The following is a 19,581-nucleotide window of genomic DNA, read 5'->3' on the forward strand; positions in this document are numbered from 1 at the left end:
AACACCAAACATCACTGCAGGATCTTAGCTGCACAGCGGCCAATAACCAATAACAATTCTGCTACTCACCATTCTCCTAAGAACGTCCGCCTCATCTGGCCGCGCCCGGAGGCCGATGCCCTCGCGGCAGGGTCTGCCTGGGTGAAGAGGAGACGAGGTGACGTGGCATTGCTGAAACTCGAGTGGACCCCGGCTCCTCCTCCCTAGCTCCCCGACTTACAGCAACTCCTCGGCCGCTCCTGAAGGCTCCCCAGGTGACACCTTCAAATGACAAAGATCAAGCCTTCATCACAGATCCGTGCACTGCTTCCCGAATTCCCACGAGAGTGACGAAGCGGGTCTGCGGCCCCGTTGCTGAGGGGGGTCTCGGCGTAAGACGAGCGGACCGCCTAGAGCACGCAAACAAGAACGGAGCCTAAGAGCTGCACCGGGAATTGAGACCGGAGCAAGAACAACTGCTGCCTGCCACCGCTCACTGCTCACCTTGCCCACTTACCTTGACTGCTAGTATCTGGCTTTAGTTCCTAAAAATAACAACAAAGAAAATAGCTGTAATACAGAGGCACCATTTATACTCCCCCTGCAAAGACAAACGGTGACTGACCTTCTCGGGGGACCCCCCTCACCCGGGATGAGGCCCTCTGCCACGGATTCCATCTGGCTGCATCTGAAAGAACGTTAGGACAAAAGTCAGAGCACTGCAGGATAACTTAACAGCTCCAGATAGCCTTCATCAATCTACAGATCCCATCTAGAGTCCAAATACACCCCACATTACAAATTTCCAGGCCCCAGGACACGCCCCATTCTAGACCTACACCAGGCTATGCAGCAGGGCAGAGCAGCTCCAGGCCAAATACCCAGACACCCGTGACACAGAACAAGACAAACAAGGGGACACAACAGGGGGAGAAAGCTCTGAGCGAGAAGAATGCCCTCAGGGAGCCAGAGACTGCAGAATGAGATGACCTAGCTGAGACTGATGGCGAGCCTCTAAGGCTCAGAGAACCCTGCAGGAACAAGATGCTAACTGAATGACCTATTCCAAGCAAGGCAGAGAAGGATGCCCGAGAACCCTAGCGTCAGAATGCTCTACGGATCTCCGCATCGCTACGAGTCCTAATCTGCTAGAACGCATCCTTGCCGTCACTATTGTCACAAATCACAGCTGTCGAGAACAGCCCAGAACAAGACCTCAAAAGACATCTGACCGGATGCTACTCTGATGCCTGTCCGGGCTCCCGAGCCAAAGGCGAGAAGGAATCAGCACGGGGCCGAGGAACACAGAGATGAGAGATGCTAAGATGGACGCCCGGGCTTCCGATAAGCCCCTCAAAGGACTAAGGCAAAAGACACAGAAGGCACGACAGACAAGTGACACACCGTGCACCGGCACTGCTCTGCCCTGAGCACTTCAGCACTGTGAGGCTTTTCCTTTATGTGGCCTAAAGGGCCACCCCCATCTCCAAAGCTGCCTCCAAAAGCCCTCCCAGCGCCTCGCTTCCATCCCCTCTCAGGGTCCCAGCCCTCGACTTATCTCTCGGACGTCCGGGGACGAGAATCCACGTCCGGTGCCGAGGAAGGCCGCCTCGCCCGCTGGCAGTCTCCTAGAGTCACCGACTGTGGCCCCTTGCTCAGCTACAATCAAGAACACCAAACATCACTGCAGGATCTTAGCTGCACAGCGGCCAATAACCAATAACAATTCTGCTACTCACCATTCTCCTAAGAACGTCCGCCTCATCTGGCCGCGCCCGGAGGCCGATGCCCTCGCGGCAGGGTCTGCCTGGGTGAAGAGGAGACGAGGTGACGTGGCATTGCTGAAACACGAGTGGACCCCGGCTCCTCCTCCCTAGCTCCCCGACCTACAGCAACTCCTCGGCCGCTCCTGAAGGCTCCCCGGGTGACACCTTCAAACGACAAAGATCAAGCCTTCATCACAGTTCCGTGCACTGCTTCCCGAATTCCCACGAGAGTGACGAAGCGGGGGTCTGCGGCCCCGTTGCTGAGGGGGGTCTCGGCGTAAGACGAGCGGACCGCCTAGAGCACGCAAACAAGAACGGAGCCTAAGAGCTGCACCGGGAATTGAGACCGGAGCAAGAACAACTGCTGCCTGCCACCGCTCACCTTACCCACTTACCTTGACCGCTAGTATCTGGCTTTAGTTCCTAAAAATAACAACAAAGAAAATAGCTGTAATACAGAGGCACCATTTATACTCCCCCTGCAAAGACAAACGGTGACTGACCTTCTCGGGGGACCCCCCTCACCCGGGACGGGGCCCTCTGCCACGGATTCCATCTGGCTGCGTCTGAAAGAACGTTAGCACAAAAGTCAGAGCACTGCAGGGTAACTTAACAGCTCCAGATAGCCTTCATCAATCTACAGATCCCATCTAGAGTCCAAATACACCCCACATTACAAATTTCCAGGCCCCAGGACACGCCCCATTCTAGACCTACACCAGGCTATGCAGCAGGGCAGAGCAGCTCCAGGCCAAATACCCAGACACCCGTGACACAGAACAAGACAAACAAGGGGACACAACAGGGGGAGAAAGCTCTGAGCGAGAAGAATGCCCTCAGGGAGCCAGAGACTGCAGAATGAGATGACCTAGCTGAGACTGATGGCGAGCCTCTAAGGCTCAGAGAACCCTGCAGGAACAAGATGCTAACTGAATGACCTATTCCAAGCAAGGCAGAGAAGGATGCCCGAGAACCCTAGCGTCAGAATGCTCTACGGATCTCCGCATCGCTACGAGTCCTAATCTGTTAGAACGCATCCTTGCCGTCACTATTGTCACAAATCACAGCTGTCGAGAACAGCCCAGAACAAGACCTCAAAAGACATCTGACCGGATGCTACTCTGATGCCTGTCCGGGCTCCCGAGCCAAAGGCAAGAAGGAATCAGCACGGGGCCGAGGAACACAGAGATGAAAGATGCAAAGATGGACGCCCGGGCTTCCGATAAGCCCCTCAAAGGACTAAGGCAAAAGACACAGAAGGCACGACAGACAAGTGACACACCGTGCACCGGCACTGCTCTGCCCTGAGCACTTCAGCACTGTGAGGCTTTTCCTTTATGTGGCCTAAAGGGCCACCCCCATCTCCAAAGCTGCCTCCAAAAGCCCTCCCAGCGCCTCGCTTCCATCCCCTCTCAGGGTCCCAGCCCTCGACTTATCTCTCGGACGTCCGGGGACGAGAATCCACGTCCGGTGCCGAGGAAGGCCGCCTCGCCCGCTGGCAGTCTCCTAGAGTCACCGACTGTGGCCCCTTGCTCAGCTACAATCAAGAACACCAAACATCACTGCAGGATCTTAGCTGCACAGCGGCCAATAACCAATAACAATTCTGCTACTCACCATTCTCCTAAGAACGTCCGCCTCATCTGGCCGCGCCCGGAGGCCGATGCCCTCGCGGCAGGGTCTGCCTGGGTGAAGAGGAGACGAGGTGACGTGGCATTGCTGAAACTCAAGTGGACCCCGGCTCCTCCTCGGCCGCTCCTGAAGGCTCCCCAGGTGACACCTTCAAATGACAAAGATCAAGCCTTCATCACAGATCCGTGCACTGCTTCCCGAATTCCCACGAGAGTGACGAAGCGGGTCTGCGGCCCCGTTGCTGAGGGGGGTCTCGGCGTAAGACGAGCGGACCGCCTAGAGCACGCAAACAAGAACGGAGCCTAAGAGCTGCACCGGGAATTGAGACCGGAGCAAGAACAACTGCTGCCTGCCACCGCTCACTGCTCACCTTGCCCACTTACCTTGACTGCTAGTATCTGGCTTTAGTTCCTAAAAATAACAACAAAGAAAATAGCTGTAATACAGAGGCACCATTTATACTCCCCCTGCAAAGACAAACGGTGACTGACCTTCTCGGGGGACCCCCCTCACCCGGGACGGGGCCCTCTGCCACGGATTCCATCTGGCTGCGTCTGAAAGAACGTTAGCACAAAAGTCAGAGCACTGCAGGATAACTTAACAGCTCCAGATAGCCTTCATCAATCTACAGATCCCATCTAGAGTTCAAATACACCCCACATTACAAATTTCCAGGCCCCAGGACACGCCCCATTCTAGACCTACACCAGGCTATGCAGCAGGGCAGAGCAGCTCCAGGCCAAATACCCAGACACCCGTGACACAGAACAAGACAAACAAGGGGACACAACAGGGGGAGAAAGCTCTGAGCGAGAAGAATGCCCTCAGGGAGCCAGAGACTGCAGAATGAGATGACCTAGCTGAGACTGATGGCGAGCCTCTAAGGCTCAGAGAACCCTGCAGGAACAAGATGCTAACTGAATGACCTATTCCAAGCAAGGCAGAGAAGGATGCCCGAGAACCCTAGCGTCAGAATGCTCTACGGATCTCCGCATCGCTACGAGTCCTAATCTGCTAGAACGCATCCTTGCCGTCACTATTGTCACAAATCACAGCTGTCGAGAACAGCCCAGAACAAGACCTCAAAAGACATCTGACCGGATGCTACTCTGATGCCTGTCCGGGCTCCCGAGCCAAAGGCGAGAAGGAATCAGCACGGGGCCGAGGAACACAGAGATGAGAGATGCTAAGATGGACGCCCGGGCTTCCGATAAGCCCCTCAAAGGACTAAGGCAAAAGACACAGAAGGCACGACAGACAAGTGACACACCGTGCACCGGCACTGCTCTGCCCTGAGCACTTCAGCACTGTGAGGCTTTTCCTTTATGTGGCCTAAAGGGCCACCCCCATCTCCAAAGCTGCCTCCAAAAGCCCTCCCAGCGCCTCGCTTCCATCCCCTCTCAGGGTCCCAGCCCTCGACTTATCTCTCGGACGTCCGGGGATGAGAATCCACGTCCGGTGCCGAGGAAGGCCGCCTCGCCCGCTGGCAGTCTCCTAGAGTCACCGACTGTGGCCCCTTGCTCAGCTACAATCAAGAACACCAAACATCACTGCAGGATCTTAGCTGCACAGCGGCCAATAACCAATAACAATTCTGCTACTCACCATTCTCCTAAGAACGTCCGCCTCATCTGGCCGCGCCCGGAGGCCGATGCCCTCGCGGCAGGGTCTGCCTGGGTGAAGAGGAGACGAGGTGACGTGGCATTGCTGAAACTCAAGTGGACCCCGGCTCCTCCTCCCTAGCTCCCCGACCTACAGCAACTCCTCGGCCGCTCCTGAAGGCTCCCCGGGTGACACCTTCAAATGACAAAGATCAAGCCTTCATCACAGTTCCGTGCACTGCTTCCCGAATTCCCACGAGAGTGACGAAGCGGGGGTCTGCGGCCCCGTTGCTGAGGGGGGTCTCGGCGTAATACGAGCGGACCGCCTAGAGCACGCAAACAAGAACGGAGCCTAAGAGCTGCACCGGGAATTGAGACCGGAGCAAGAACAACTGCTGCCTGCCACCGCTCACCTTACCCACTTACCTTGACCGCTAGTATCTGGCTTTAGTTCCTAAAAATAACAACAAAGAAAATAGCTGTAATACAGAGGCACCATTTATACTCCCCCTGCAAAGACAAACGGTGACTGACCTTCTCGGGGGACCCCCCTCACCCGGGACGGGGCCCTCTGCCACGGATTCCATCTGGCTGCGTCTGAAAGAACGTTAGCACAAAAGTCAGAGCACTGCAGGGTAACTTAACAGCTCCAGATAGCCTTCATCAATCTACAGATCCCATCTAGAGTCCAAATACACCCCACATTACAAATTTCCAGGCCCCAGGACACACCCCATTCTAGACCTACACCAGGCTATGCAGCAGGGCAGAGCAGCTCCAGGCCAAATACCCAGACACCCGTGACACAGAACAAGACAAACAAGGGGACACAACAGGGGGAGAAAGCTCTGAGCGAGAAGAATGCCCTCAGGGAGCCAGAGACTGCAGAATGAGATGACCTAGCTGAGACTGATGGCGAGCCTCTAAGGCTCAGAGAACCCTGCAGGAACAAGATGCTAACTGAATGACCTATTCCAAGCAAGGCAGAGAAGGATGCCCGAGAACCCTAGCGTCAGAATGCTCTACGGATCTCCGCATCGCTACGAGTCCTAATCTGCTAGAACGCATCCTTGCCGTCACTATTGTCACAAATCACAGCTGTCGAGAACAGCCCAGAACAAGACCTCAAAAGACATCTGACCGGATGCTACTCTGATGCCTGTCCGGGCTCCCGAGCCAAAGGCAAGAAGGAATCAGCACGGGGCCGAGGAACACAGAGATGAAAGATGCAAAGATGGATGCCCGGGCTTCCGATAAGCCCCTCAAAGGACTAAGGCAAAAGACACAGAGGGCACGACAGACGAGTGACACACCGTGCACCGGCACTGCTCTGCCCTGAGCACTTCAGCACTGTGAGGCTTTTCCTTTATGTGGCCTAAAGGGCCACCCCCATCTCCAAAGCTGCCTCCAAAAGCCCTCCCAGCGCCTCGCTTCCATCCCCTCTCAGGGTCCCAGCCCTCGACTTATCTCTCGGACGTCCGGGGACGAGAATCCACGTCCGGTGCCGAGGAAGGCCGCCTCGCCCGCTGGCAGTCTCCTAGAGTCACCGACTGTGGCCCCTTGCTCAGCTACAATCAAGAACACCAAACATCACTGCAGGATCTTCGCTGCACAGCGGCCAATAACCAATAACAATTCTGCTACTCACCATTCTCCTAAGAACGTCCGCCTCATCTGGCCGCGCCCAGAGGCCGATGCCCTCGCGGCAGGGTCTGCCTGGGTGAAGAGGAGACGAGGTGACGTGGCATTGCTGAAACTCGAGCGGACCCTGGCTCCTCCTCCCTAGCTCCCTGACTTACAGCAACTCCTCGGCCGCTCCTGAAGGCTCCCCGGGTGACACCTTCAAACGACAAAGATCAAGGCTTCATCACAGATCCGTGCACTGCTTCCCGAATTCCCACGAGAGTGACCAAGCGGGGGTCTGCGGCCCCGTTGCTGAGGGGGGTCTCGGCGTAAGACGAGCGGACCGCCTAGAGCACGCAAACAAGAATGGAGCCTAAGAGCTGCACCGGGAATTGAGACCGGAGCAAGAACAACTGCTGCCTGCCACCGCTCACCTTACCCACTTACCTTGACCGCTAGTATCTGGCTTTAGTTCCTAAAAATAACAACAAAGAAAATAGCTGTAATACAGAGGCACCATTTATACTCCCCCTGCAAAGACAAACGGTGACTGACCTTCTCGGGGGACCCCCCTCACCCGGGACGGGGCCCTCTGCCACGGATTCCATCTGGCTGCGTCTGAAAGAACGTTAGCACAAAAGTCAGAGCACTGCAGGGTAACTTAACAGCTCCAGATAGCCTTCATCAATCTACAGATCCCATCTAGAGTCCAAATACACCCCACATTACAAATTTCCAGGCCCCAGGACACACCCCATTCTAGACCTACACCAGGCTATGCAGCAGGGCAGAGCAGCTCCAGGCCAAATACCCAGACACCCGTGACACAGAACAAGACAAACAAGGGGACACAACAGGGGGAGAAAGCTCTGAGCGAGAAGAATGCCCTCAGGGAGCCAGAGACTGCAGAATGAGATGACCTAGCTGAGACTGATGGCGAGCCTCTAAGGCTCAGAGAACCCTGCAGGAACAAGATGCTAACTGAATGACCTATTCCAAGCAAGGCAGAGAAGGATGCCCGAGAACCCTAGCGTCAGAATGCTCTACGGATCTCCGCATCGCTACGAGTCCTAATCTGCTAGAACGCATCCTTGCCGTCACTATTGTCACAAATCACAGCTGTCGAGAACAGCCCAGAACAAGACCTCAAAAGACATCTGACCGGATGCTACTCTGATGCCTGTCCGGGCTCCCGAGCCAAAGGCAAGAAGGAATCAGCACGGGGCCGAGGAACACAGAGATGAAAGATGCAAAGATGGACGCCCGGGCTTCCGATAAGCCCCTCAAAGGACTAAGGCAAAAGACACAGAAGGCACGACAGACAAGTGACACACCGTGCACCGGCACTGCTCTGCCCTGAGCACTTCAGCACTGTGAGGCTTTTCCTTTATGTGGCCTAAAGGGCCACCCCCATCTCCAAAGCTGCCTCCAAAAGCCCTCCCAGCGCCTCGCTTCCATCCCCTCTCAGGGTCCCAGCCCTCGACTTATCTCTCGGACGTCCGGGGACGAGAATCCACGTCCGGTGCCGAGGAAGGCCACCTCGCCCGCTGGCAGTCTCCTAGAGTCACCGACTGTGGCCCCTTGCTCAGCTACAATCAAGAACACCAAAGAAACCTGTTACCATAATCAGTATTTCACAGATTCTCTGCAACAACAAACAAAACATACACGACAATCAAACAAACTAAATGAATAAAACCTCTATTATACAATAAATAATAATGCAATTTCCAATATTATAAATACCTCACTGATTAACTACAGGACAGTACCTAAAACCCATCAAAATGAACACTACATACTCACACTTATAAAACCCACTCCAGCAGAATTATAAACCTACCCTCTACTTCATGGTATGACCCATATAGACTTTTGTAGACCTTAAACAACAGATCCTCTTAAAATTTTACTGTTTTAATTATATTTTTATAGCATAAAAATATTACTACATAGTAGAAAAAAAAAAAATCAAAACAAAAAAATCTAGCAAATTCCACAACAAAAAATATTCAACAAAACTCAATCCCAAAAAACCCTTGCCATCAGCACCTGAAACAAGAACCATAACATTCAAGAAGTACACCATGTCCGTTATCATACATCAACTACGAACGAAATAAAACGATACAATCAATTCCTAAAAACCACCTCAAAGTCACAACATCAAGGAACTTTGGAAAATTAAAAGCCGCGCTCCCAGCACCGGGCGGAAGGCGGCTTCCGGTAAGAAAGCGGCTCCTCCGGCGGCTCCTGAGGGCTGCAGGGGGCCCCGACGGCGCCCGAGCCCCGCGCCCGGAGCGGACGGAGCGGCCGGCACCGGCGCAGCGCCCGCGCCGCCTCTCCCGCCCGCCGGCCCGGCAAAGCTCCCCGCGGCTCCGCACGCCTCGCTCCGGCGCGGCTCTGGCAGTCCCGCGCCAGCCCGGCCGCGCCCAAGTCCCCTTCCACCTCGGCAGCTCCCCAGGCAACGCCAGCAGCTCCCGCGCCACAGCCTTGGCTGCCGGGCCAGGGGCAGAAGAAGCGCCCTCCAATGCAGCGGCACAGCCCGATTCCAACCCTTCAAACGCTGCGAGAGCTGCAGCTTCCTTCAATTCAACCCCCGGAACTTACGCCACACTCAGGTGCTCACCTCACTTCAACAAGGGCAAATAAATGTGTTCTCCCCTTCAGTTTCAGCCCCTATAAGAGCAGACAAGAAAGTACTTTCCTCAAATGATGGTAAAAGGGGGATTTTTACCGCAATCCAAACCCTTTACAAGGACGGACAACACGTCCCCTACCAACTACCCCCTCCATTTAAACCTCAGGATGATGAAAATGGGGGGGGGGGGGGGGCTACCCTCAAGTCAAAACCCAGCATACAACAACAATATTTTTCCCCTTCTATTTGAAATAGAACACAGGGATTCGCTGCCACCCCGGGATACCCCTAACACCCTGGAAAAGGCATGTTTTCCTTCAATCAAGACCCTCAAAACCACGAGTGCACGGGAATCCCACCCAGTTCAAACACAGGCAATAACGGAAGAGAAGTTGCTTCCCTCATTTTGAATTTCTTTTGTCTTAATAAACCCTAGTTTGTTTGGGGTTTTGTTGGTTTTTTTTTTTTTTTTTTTTGGTTTTGGGGTTTTTGGGGTTTTTTTGGTGGTTTTTTTTTTTTCGGGGAGCAATGGGGAGGGATTGGCAAAACGAAATTTAAAAGGGAAAGGAGAAAAGTCCCCGCTACAAAGGCACACCGTCTCACCTGTTTGGCTGCTGTTTCCCGGCACAAAGGTTTGTCCCTCGGCACCTCCTTTGAGCAATGCTCCAGGTATCCAAGCGATCCCCCAGACCCTGTCTGAAGCTCTCACCGTCCTTCCATGAGACAACCCCGGGAGCCCCCCCCCCAAACTCCTCTTCTCCAACAGCTCCATGCAAGAGTGAGCTGAGGCAAACCCCCTAAAACAGCCGCCGGCAGGAGCCGCCCCCTCATCATCCTCACAGCTCACACCTGGGGCTGCTCTGAGCCCTCATCATCCTCACAGCTCACACCTGGGGCTGCTCTGAGCCCTCATCATCCTCACAGCTCACACCTGGGGCTGCTCTGAGCCCTCATCATCCTCACAGCTCACACCTGGCGCTGTTGCCACTCTCCAACAGCGCCTCTCCCTGTCCAGCACACAGCCCACTTCTCACAGACACACACCAAGCAGAAATCCACTAGGGGTGTTGGCTTTTCTTAGTCCGTCTGGTTAGACGATTAAAACACGCACATGCATTGATGGTCATTGAGGGAAAGCTTTCCAGTGGACAAAATAGTCATTTTGGAAGCACACTTTGATACACCTTCAGAAAAAGCAGAATCAGCACCAGCTCCTAAGACCCTTGCTGAGGAACCCAGCCCTCCTTGGGACACCCAAAGCAGCAGACCTCGAAAAAGGAGGGGAAAAGTCAAGCTTGGAGTGGAAAAAGAGAACATAAGTACACCAGCCTTTCAAAATGCCTGCACACAGCAATAGTGGGAACCAGTCACATTTCTCCTTTCCTTGCTTTCTGTGATGACATAAATATGAAGTAAAAACACGTTAAACAAAAGGCAGAGCTAGGATTTTACAGGTCTTCATTTTGGCAGTCTGGATGACAAACGCCTCTTACGGGACTGCGACACGTTTTGGGGACTGGCAGAGAATGGAGGCAAAAGGTGCCAGAGCGCCCTTTCTATTCCCTTCAGCCCCTGCAGCTGTTCTGATGGTTTCAGGGCACTTGCTTGGTTCATTCCTAGATCAAAACGTTATGGCATTATTTTCAAAACTACTACCCATGCCCAGTCAGAGTTTCCTACATTCCTGGATACAAATGAGTGGATAGAGAGAGGGTTTCTTTCCAAATGAATTTAGCAATACTTTCCTATTTTTACCAATACCTATAAAAACGAAACATTTGCCAGGATTTAGTAGTATTCTACACACCCCCCTCCCTGTGCATTTTGGGGCAGCTTTGGGTCCCTCGGGGGGACGGCACCCGGCAGGACCCCCCCTCATTCACCACCCACCTGCTCCTCCGCCGCAGCGTGCGTCCCTCTCCTAGGGACCTTGGGGTGCCCCAAATGACACCAGAGCCCCGAGTCTTCACCCCTTTATCCTGGCCCCCAAAGAAGGCACAGAACGAGTCTTAACTGCCCCGGACAGCAGCCCAGCACTTGCTTCCATCCCTTTCCACATGTACATCCTCCCCGAAAGGGACTCTGCCGCAAGGAGAAAGGGGGGCAGCCCCCAGAAGGGTCGAAGCTCCTGCCCAGCCTCGCTGTCACGGGCGAGGGGCAGAGAGAGGGAGCGGCAGAGACGGCGGGGACGCGGCACGGACGGCACGGCACCGAGCGGGGGCCGCTCTCAGCGCGATGCCGGCAAAGCCGCAGGTCCGGCGGGGCCGGGCGGGGTTTGACCGGCACGGGGGGATCCGCCGAGAGCCTCCGGCCCCGTGCGGGGGGACTCCCGCAAGGGCCCGGGGGCGCCGGGCTCCGGCCCTCTGGGCTTTATTCTCCGGCGCCCCCGGCCCCGCGGCTGCGGGGAAAGAAGATACGGGGCGACGGCAAGAGAGGAGGGCTAGCAGGGCGTGAGAAAGGGTAGGGAGGGAGGGAGGTCGGGCTGTGGAGGAAAGCGGGAGGGCAAGGGAAAGGCCGGGAGCGGGGAAGAGGGACGGTGCACAGAGGAGGGAGAGAAGAGGAATAGAACGGAGGAGCGGGATAGGGACAGGGCAGTGGGGGTCGGGTTTGCGAGGGAGAGGAGGGGAGGGTCTGGGGGACAAAGAACAGGAATACGGGGAGGAGGAAGGAAGGGTAGAGGGGGGGACGGGAGGGGAGACCGAAAAGGGAGAGAAAGGGGTCGGCTTTGGGGAGAGAGGGAACTAAGGGATAGAGAGAGAAAGAAGGGGAATACGGGAAGGAGGAAGAAAGGAAGAAGGATTGGTAGAGAGAGGGACAAGAGGGGGAGCCTCAGAGAGCGCCGATCCACCCCGAGCCCGCCCCGGCGGCCCGCCCTGCTCGGGATGCTGCGCTCGGCGGAGCTCGGCTCGGTTCGGCCCCACTCGGCTCCTCGCCTACACTCGGGCTGTTCTCCGCTAGACTCGGCTGGATTCGCCTCTTCGGCGCAGCTCGGCTCGCCTCAACTCGGAGCCGCTCGGCTCCGCTCGGCTCCGTTCGGCTCCCCGCGGGAGCGCGCCTCCCGCGCACGCGCACAGCTCGCCGCTCTCCTGCCGCCGAGCCCCGCGCCCGGCCCGGCCGGCGCACGGAAACCCCCGCGCCACATCAGAGCCAGCAGTTTCTGCGCTAAAGCCTTTCTGTCCTAGAAGGAGATAAACTTCTCTACCTCCTTCGTCTCCTCAGTTTTCTTCTTTGATTTCAAAATCAGAGTTACAAAAACCTACTCAACTACAAGACTCAGTAAGTAGCCGATAAAGTAGTCCCGTCAATTTCAGAACCTAAAGAACACGTTATACTTAAGTTTCCACACTTCAAAAAAGAAAAATCACACACGAGTCCTACTCACTGTGTCAAGCCTTATTTAAAACACACAAAAAAACCCCTAAAAGAAATAGTTCCACAACCAAAACAGAACAAACAAGTAACACTAACTAAAACCACGCATCCAAATACACTGTTTATCAGTCACCAACCCGAAAAATCTCTTTTCAACGTGTCTCGTTTGTATACCTCCTCACAACTAACCTTATCCTTTACAAACACTAAATTGCAAATCAAAAAACTTACACATAACATAAACTCTTCAAATAACATTTATACACTCATACCCCAAATGACAGGTAAACCACCAAAAGTCAAATTACTCAAATCATTACAAACAAATACTTGTACAATATTTAGTTACAAAACAACCCCCAAACCACACAAAACCACAAAGAAGTTACCTCAAAACAGCAAACCTACAATTTAAAACAATTAATCCACTAAGACCAAACTTAACAATAATACATAAAAAAACCACAAAAAAAAACAAAAAAAAAAAAAACAAACAAACAAACAACCAACAAAAAAAAGAACACCCACCCAAAAATACCCAATCGCTCCAACACAAATTTACTTCTCAGTATCAAAACAGTACGACCTTTTAATGACCTAATTCTATTATTTCTGCATCTCTTTTAACACCTAAAATAACTACAACTCACACTTGAACCACATTAAATGAACTTACTTATTAACTAGCCAAATGAAACAATAACACATCTATAACATTAAATAAATTACTGCCAAATAGGAACATCTTTAAACATACTACCTTACAAAATAAAACAACTGTTCATTTTTTATTATTCACACACAATCATAAATATAAAACATTTAAAAAATATATAAATTGATGAAATCACAAGAAATCAATTTACAAAAACATTACAAAAATTTTAAATTAATCAATCACACATAAATAAAAAATAACGAAATAATATTTTCAAGAATTAAAACATCACTAAATAACTTAAATCATTATTAAAAACTAAAATACTCATCTTATTAATAATTACCGCTTTTTATCTCCCCTACCGATTTAAATTTTTACATAGAACTCTACAAAAATCCTTAACAAGTAGATTTATAACTTAAATTTAAAACATTTATAGATAAACATACTTCATGAATAATCTACACACCAAACAACTAAACTAACAAGAAAAACCTAATAAAATACTAATATATTCATAACATCAAAACCCCAAATCATTAACATAAAAACCCATATAAACACATGAAAATACCTACAGTTAAAAAAGACGTACCTTAATGAACAATATTCATAGCTTAATAATTCATTACAAACTCTTACCAATTAACGATTAACATTAATTACTTGATACCAATAAAATACAAGAAAATGTTACTTTAGCCAATAACTATAATAAAATCTCATAACTAATAACTTAAAATCTCACTTTATTAAAAATATAAAACGGTGAAGCAACGTATCATCAAAAATCCCATTATTATCACTACACAGCTATACGTATATACATATATCTATCTACAGATAGATAGATAGATCATATATCCATCTCAACAGCAGCATCTGGGACCGATTCCTGTTTTCTCTCTTGTCTCCTAAATTTATTAGCCATAGAGGATGGAGTAAGGAAATCATTTTATTTATCACCTTGTTCTCCAGAAACCTGAAAAACAAAATAAAACAGAACAAAAAGAAAAAAAAAAAAAAAAAAAAAAAGAAAACCACATTTGAAAGGCAGATCCTCACCAGCAGCTGGTCCATCTCCTACGGGGGACCATATTCTAGGGCACTTTTGGTGCACTTGCCTGAACCTGTCAGGGCACTCTGTGCCGGCAGAAGAGATTTTTTTTTGTCAGGGAGAGGCAAGGGGAGGAGAAATAACGTTCTAGACAGCTCAAATCCATTACTGTGCCACTTCCTGTGCAGCAGGTCCTGTGACAGGATGGGAACTGAGGGTGCTTGAAATTTAAAAGCTAAAGACACCAGCACAAGGTGTCCTTTTGCTTTGTCAAGGAAGTGATTCCCAAATCACACAGCCCCCCCACCATCGTCCCTCCTACCACCACCTGAAAGCCTCTTGATTCTCTTCTCAAAAACACAAGGGACACCTCAGAGTTCAGCAAGTTCTGCCAGTGCAGCCCTCGGTGCCCCCGTCTCCAGGTCTGTCCCCCTTGCTTTCATCCTCAGCCACGTCATTCTTCAGCCGTGGACAGGAAATTGTCCCCATTTCTCCCGTACTTGGCTGGTTACCTTTTCTCTAAGCCGTGCAGGACCCACGAGAGGAGGCTGTGATCCTCTATCAGCTCATGGGCAGCTCTAGAGGTGACACGGGCAGCACTCTGTCATATCTCCAGAATACGACTCTGAAACAGAGAATGCAACTTGTTCTTTTACAGCCAAGATCTGATTATCTAAAATAAAATGAGCAATTTGGCTGGTACCCGATCAACTTCCAGCTAAAATGAACACCGCCTGTTCTCAGCAACTCCAGAGAAGGAAAGACATTCTCCCTTCAACGCTTCACACCACAGGTGCTGCTCTTACAAGAAGTATTCAGGTAGCAAGACAATTTTCTCTTTTTGTCCGAGGTTTTGATACCTGAAATCCTCAGGGTGGATGCTCCCAAACCTGAGAGCTCCCGGCAGGCGAGTTTCCCTCCTGCCGAAGCACTGTGCAGGTGACAAACGTGCTGGCTGGGGAAATAGAGACCCCAAAAAGAAAAGGCCCCGACTGCAGGAGCAAAACCACGGCACCCCCGTGAGGCTCCACGACGGCAGGAACCGGTCCCAGTTTCAGGGGATAAGGATGGGACCGGTTTAGACACAAGCAAAATTATTTCCCCATCCACACATCCACAAAACCAACAAGGAACAGATTTTCAAGAGGACCAAGGCAGAATCAGCTATTCCTTTCTGTTTGGTACTTGAGATCTCGAGGCCAATACAAGCTTTTGTGGTTTTGGGGTATTTGGGAACTGTTCTTTTTCAATTCTTACCTGGGAGCCCTGGTCACACAAAGGACTGCTGAAAAAGGCAAGAATGACCCGGAAAATCCTCTGGTAGACATAGAGCTCACAGCAATGTTTGTCACGCAGCCCTTCCCCAAGAAATCTGAGGATCCACTCGCGCTCTGTTTTCTACGGGAAGCCACAAAGAAAAACACCGCTGTCAGACATTCCGACATTTCCAAAGGATACCTGCTCCTAAGAGCACAAAACCCCGGTTCCCTCTGAGTGCCAGCTCAGGGCTCACCACAGCTTCTTCTGGACTTCTCCATTTCCATTCCTACCAAATTTAATCGCTAACATCCACTGGGAACAGTCAGTCTGCAGCCCAAACATGCAGTGGAAATGGAATTTTAGAAGTACCTGTTTCTAAAATACTTCAGTTGATCTCAAAGTTACTAACCTAAACTCCTTCAAACAACTTGTTCACGAGGAGGCAGGGATTGATTCAATACTCACCAGCCCATCTGGCCAAGGTCAGAGCTCTGTGCCCACCCAGGACACGGCAGCCAGCAGGGACCCTTCTCCCACTCTCCAGCACGGACCTGTGAAGCCAGGGAGAAGTTTACGGAGCAGCAACAGCCAGAAGATGCTCTCTGCTTCCGTACGCTCTCTGATCCATCACTCCCAAGGAAAGTCCCCACGGATCGGAAGCAACCACCTCTCATTTCTCCTCCGCAATCATCACTGCCTTGCCTTTCTCTGCAAGCGTTTCCTCCCGTGCCCGTCCCCAGAGCACCTTTAGTCCATCTTTTCCTCCCAACCGCAGCTCTCCAGCACAAATGCCACTCCTCACACACACAAAGCAAACACTCATCTGCCTCAGCTTTTGGCCTAGAAAGCAAAAACCTCAACGCGTCCGCCTACGTGATTAAAACACAGAGACGCACGGGTGGACATAGATGGAAAGCTTTTCAGGAGAGAAAAGAGCTGATTCGCTAGCACGCCTCCATACAGCTTCAGAAAAATCAGAATCCACAGCAACTCCTAAGACCCCTGCTGAGGAACCCAGCCCTCCTGGGAACACCCAATTCAGCAGCCACGGGAAAAGGATGGGAGAAGCCAAGCTTGGGGTGAAAAAAAGATGACATCAATACAGCAGCCTGTAAAAAGCCTTCACACAGCAACAGTGGGAACCAGTCCCATTTGCTCCGTCCCTGCTTTTTGGGATGACACAAACAGGAAATGAAAACACGTGCAACACAAGGCACACCTATAGGGCGTACCAGGTGCTCCTTTTGGCAGCGTGGATGACAAAGGTCTCTCTGCGCACTTACAGGCAGCCCGGTTTCAATCCATCCTTAGCCCAAGCCTTCCTCGCCTCCCATTCGCCAGCGCTCTGCTCTGGCCTTTGGAGCGCTGGCCCCGTCCTCCCGCAGCAGCACGGCACCGGAACACAGCGAGGCAAAGCGTGCCGGAGCCGCCCGTGCTGTCAGCGTACCTGTCAGCTGCCGGCGGTGGGCAACTCCGGCCCTGCGGGCAAGGGGGAGACGGCTCGGGCACCTCCAGCGGCTGCTCTGCCCCGATGCTTTCGCGTTCTCCTGCATTTCCCTGCAGCGGAGGGGGTCCGGGACGGGGGCGGATCGTGTCAGAGTGGAGACGGCGGGGAAGCACGGGGAGGCGGCGGGAACGCGGCGGGACGAGACAGGGACGCGGCGGGACGGGGACGACTCGCTTGACCTTCCAAAGATGGCGGCAGGAGGGGCGGGGAAAGCCGGGGCCCCGCTCCGCCGCCCGCGCGCCGCCCCGGCGGCATTTTCCGGCACGCGGTCGCTTCCAGCGTCTAGAGAGGGACGCGCGCGGGGATCGGGAAAGGGGAGTGCAGCCCTGTTCCGACGCCGCTCGCCCGCCGCCCGCCGCCCCCGGCCCGTGAGCGCTGCGACCGCGCCTCCGCCGCCCGCCGAAAGCGGCCCCGCAGGGCCGCCCTCGCCGCTGCCGTTCTTCTCGGTTCTTCTCGGTTCTTCTCGGTCAAGGCCGCGGGAAATCCCGGCGGGGCGGCGCCTGCGTGGCGCGCGGGCAGTGCAGCACGCGGACCACGATTTTCCCGCGGTTTTTTTTTTTTTTTTTTTTTTTTTTTTTTTAATCCGCCATATTGAGAAGGTCAAGAGTGTCCCGGCCGCCGCGACACTTTCAAGATGGCGGCCGCGTGAGGCCCTCGGAAGGGAGAGGCGTTTATGCCGATGCCTGTCGGCGCCCGCTCACAACCTGACCGCCCGCGCAGCCCCTGAGCTCACAGTCCGTGGCCACGACACGGGAAAAAGCGAAAAAAATCCCGCGGGGCGGCGCCGGCGTCAGGGTGGCGTGCAGGCAGTGCAGTAAACAGACCGTGGTCCTCGTTTTTCCCGCCTTTTTTTGCCGCCATATTGGGAAGGTCAAGCGAGTCCGCGACAACCCACTCCCAAGATGGCGGCCGCGGGAGGACCTCGGGCGAGGGCTGCAGTACCGCACTCTGGCCACAAGGCGGCGGCACTGCCGCCCGCCCTGGGGCTGCAGGCGGGGAAGGCGCGCAAAGAAGAACAGGCGCGACCCCCTTCCAAACATCCTCTGCAATAAATGCCCCTAAACAGCCCGCACGAAACCAAAAAACACCGAGAAAAAAAAAAAAAAAAAAAAAAAAACAAAAAAAAAAAAAACTGCCTCTAACCCGATAATAACCAAAATAAAAAATCTTTCCTTTTAAGCTATATTTCAATCTATATTATTTTTATATTTTTTATATTTATATTCACATTTTGATTTAAAATGTATACTGATGTATAATGATCATTTCATAATTTCTTACATTCATTCATATTACTTAAAGTTTATTTTATTTTATATTTTTATGCATGTCTTAATATATGGATTACATATTTCTATATTTAGATTGATATTTCTAAAAGGTTTATATTTTTAAAAATAAAATCCCTGCATCTATCCAAGTAAAAACCTAAAAAAAAAAAAAAAAAAAAACTCTTTTAAACTGTTTGTAAATTTATCTATATATTTTTCGCATTTATATTCAAATTTGCATTTTAAAGGTAGATTGATATATGTCGTTATTTATATTCTATCTCTTCCTATTACTTATTTTTACTTATATTTTATATTTTTATATCTATCTTTATACATTGATTATATATTTTTATATTTAGAAGTCTATCAAAATAAAATGTATATTCATATTTTTTTTAATAAAAACCCTGCCTCGAACCAAATAAAAACCAAAAAAGCCCTTTCTTTAAACAATATTTAAATATTTATAGCATATTTTCATCATTATAATCACATTTGCATTTATACTTTCTATTGATGGATTATATTTATAAATGCATATAATATATATAATAACAAGATAGATAAAATATTATATATATTATATTTCATACATATTGCTAATACTTCTATTTACTTACATTTTAATTTTTATATAGATTTTAATGTACGTATGATATACTTCTATACATAGATTTCTACTTTATTTATATTTCTAATTTTTACAATAAAAACCCTGCCTACTAACAAATACAAAATTTTAAAAATCCTTTTATTTTAAACTATATTTGAATATTTCTATATTCATGCTTTTGATATTTACATCTATATGCTCTTGTATATTATACTACAGTATATTGACGTACTATATTTAGATATATATAATATATTACATGTAATGTGGTATAATAAGACATATACACTAGAATATCTATTAGGTATTGTATCGATTTCTGTGATTTTGTATTTTTTTTTCTATTTTCTATTTCTCTTTCTATATACACGTATATTAATTATACATTACATCCTCACAGCGCATACCTGGGGCTGTTCTGGCTTTCTTTCCAAATGAATTTAGCAATACTTTCCTATTTTTACCAATACCTATAAAAACGAAACATTTGCCAGGATTTAGTAGTATTCTACACACCTCCCTCCCTGTGCATTTTGGGGCAGCTTTGGGTCCCTCGGGGGGACGGCACCCGGCAGGAACCCCCCCTCATTCGCCA

General features: G+C 50.7%; 3 long non-coding RNA genes across 4 annotated transcripts; 1 reads left to right on the plus strand and 2 right to left on the minus strand.

Moving 5' to 3' along the window:
• Window positions 1–5,216: 5,216 nt before the first annotated feature.
• Window positions 5,217–5,585, minus strand: LOC128804461 (uncharacterized). Its single transcript, XR_008436082.1, has 3 exons — window positions 5,513–5,585; window positions 5,405–5,432; window positions 5,217–5,304 (listed from the first exon to the last, which is right to left on the minus strand). It is a non-coding gene; the product is annotated as an uncharacterized LOC128804461 (long non-coding RNA).
• Window positions 5,586–6,810: 1,225 nt separating this feature from the next.
• Window positions 6,811–8,179, minus strand: LOC128805683 (uncharacterized). Of its 2 annotated transcripts, XR_008436520.1 has the most exons (4): window positions 8,119–8,179; window positions 7,157–7,219; window positions 7,049–7,076; window positions 6,811–6,948 (listed from the first exon to the last, which is right to left on the minus strand). It is a non-coding gene; the product is annotated as an uncharacterized LOC128805683 (long non-coding RNA). The 2 variants fall into 2 exon arrangements; XR_008436519.1 differs by lacking the exon at window positions 8,119–8,179 and having other exon boundaries at window positions 7,157–7,229.
• Window positions 8,180–8,660: 481 nt separating this feature from the next.
• Window positions 8,661–9,611, plus strand: LOC128805600 (uncharacterized). The gene is made up of 3 exons (XR_008436491.1): window positions 8,661–8,827; window positions 9,058–9,222; window positions 9,498–9,611. It is a non-coding gene; the product is annotated as an uncharacterized LOC128805600 (long non-coding RNA).
• Window positions 9,612–19,581: the final 9,970 nt, after the last annotated feature.

Source organism: Vidua macroura, chromosome 3 (genome assembly GCF_024509145.1).
Source record: "Vidua macroura isolate BioBank_ID:100142 chromosome 3, ASM2450914v1, whole genome shotgun sequence".
Lineage (NCBI taxonomy): Eukaryota > Metazoa > Chordata > Aves > Passeriformes > Viduidae > Vidua > Vidua macroura.